Below are 2494 nucleotides of genomic sequence, written 5' to 3'. Positions count from 1 at the left end.
GCATTTGGAGAACTATAAATGTTAAAATTAAATTTATAGTTTAATTTTGTGAAGTTTTTAATCCATAAACATGATTTAATGTCCCATACATTAAACATCATGTTTGTCAGGGATCTGAAGAGATAAGACAATGGACAACGTCAGGTTGCCTTCCATCGTCAGTATTAAGTTCAAAGTTGCAATTATCCAGAGATCTTAAGGGATAAGACAATGGATGATTGATGCATATTTTCGAATAAGATAATGTAATCATAGAATATTGGATACCAGTGTTATTGAGTCTTTCCCCGCCTTGAAGATATCAAAAGAAAATAATTTTTAGGTGTTGATATTCTAAAATAACAATCAAATATAGATCCTGGGAATATTTATAATTACTTTGGATGAGGGCACCACCCCCCTCCTAAGAGTAATAGAACCTGGAAAAAATTACCATCCCCCACAAATTAAAAAAATAAAAATGAAAGATCAGGAGACCCCTCTAGGAGATTGGTCTCTAGTTTGTGTATGAAGTTAGATTCCTTATATGGACATCATTTATTGATCAGTTCCTTTATCTACTAGGAGAGGAGGGGTTATTGTAAAGGGGGTGGATGGGGGTATCGTTATTTATCCAGCTGCGAGTATTACTTTGTCCGAGTACACGAGAATCTGGTGTAACATCCAATTAATAATATATCGATTGGTAACAACGAAACCAATCCTAATTGATCATGATATTTCGCCAAATTAATAGAGTTATAGGTTCATTTTAAAGATATTTAGCGGCTATGCACCTAGAGGCCTGTGGGGAGGTTTCTCTTTAGAGCGTGGATATATATAATTACCTAAATAAAAGATTTCCAGTTACCTATAAAAAAGCTTCATATTAAAAAAGAGCCAGACAATAGATTTTCTTGGATAAATTATACAATGTTAAAGTTTATCAGATTGACCAACCATCTAGATACCTGTTGTATATATTGGGTAGACACTCAAAAATCATGTCAAGAATGTAAAACAATGCATTAGAAAGAAAGGTCGTCGTATCATAAATATTCTTTTTAAAAGCGAAGCCTTTCTATGATTAGGGTCTGTCCGTCCGTAGGTTACGGACATATAGCTCTTTTCGTTAAGCAGAACCCAGGTATTTTCATTAGATTTTATGACAAATTGTTTTTAAATCGTAACAGATCCAGAATTACGTTTCAAAATGGAATAATACCTATCTCTTTAAAAGCATTTAGTGTAGTTCTTAATTGTAGTTGTCGGGTTCTTTAACCTTAGCTTTCAAAGATGTTGTCAACCTTATTAAAATATCCTTACATCAAAGTGACTGTGTGTGTCTGTGCCATAGGATATGGTTCTACTTTACAGGTATGTAACTATTTTGGGGGAGGAAATCATCCCCCTTCAAAGACCAAAATTGCCCCAGAAAATAATCAGCCGCCAAATTTTTTTTTTATAAATTTTTCTGTTTAGAACTAAAATAAAAAGAGAGGTCGAATTCCTAAAGGCAGGGCCCTATAGGGGAGTATCCTTATAATAAAGTAACAGGATGTTTGTATGTTTGTACCGAAGGATCTCGCTAACCGCTGAACCGATTGGGTTCTCCTTAACAGGGTAGCTTCTCATAGGTCCCGGGAAGTTTTATAACTATTTTCTTGGGGGGTGGGACACCCCCACCCCCCCCCCCAAAAAAAAATGAAAACCCCCCACCCCAAAAAAAAAAAAATTTAATTTTTTAACTAAAAAATTTTTCGCCACCCCCCAAAATTTTTTTTTTATATTTTTTCTTTTAAAATCTAAAATAAGAAATTTAATTTTTTAATTCGACTCTCTCTTCAAGTGTCCCTAGAGGCCTCTAGGGGCGTAGCCGCTAGTTATTTATAAATCAATAACCTTGAAAAATCTTTGCCATATAGAAGATTTTATTGTAAAAGGGAAATTGGATAGGTATCTATCTACTTCTAATAAAAATGTGTTTTATTAGTAGTAATTTATTGAGAGAAAAAATAAAAGTATACTATATCTATAATTTAAAAAAAAATATATATAAGTAATGAAATGAAGTCATGGGCATGGCACCGGATTAATCTAATAACCCTTAACCCCTTACAGTCGGCCCCTTGCCGCACCTTAATCAGTCGGGGGGGCGTTCAACGCCCCCCCCCCTTATTATCTCAGTTCCTATTAGAGCTAGAGGGCTAAAAAATTTTGTGCAAGTCCCCTGTGTTATGATGAATTTCCGACCTTAAGTAAGTCAGGGTCAATTTTCGCTTCCTTCACCCTTTTATTTAACAACCTTTGTTTTTAGGTCCTTTTTTACTTATAAATTTCAAACGGCTGTAATTTTTTTATTTTTGAAGCTAGAATAAAATTTTTTTGCAGAAAATGTTTATCTTTATGTAAATTTTATATTTAAAATATCAAAGTATAATTTCACGTTTCCCCCTTTCTGTCTCAGACGGACATTTCGAATTATAGAGTAGCTTCGCTACTAAAAAAAGCATGA

Source organism: Acartia tonsa, chromosome 11 (genome assembly GCF_053477335.1).
Source record: "Acartia tonsa isolate MP-2025a chromosome 11, ASM5347733v1, whole genome shotgun sequence".
In the NCBI taxonomy this organism is placed as follows: domain Eukaryota; kingdom Metazoa; phylum Arthropoda; class Copepoda; order Calanoida; family Acartiidae; genus Acartia; species Acartia tonsa.
This window is presented reverse-complemented; position numbering follows the sequence as displayed.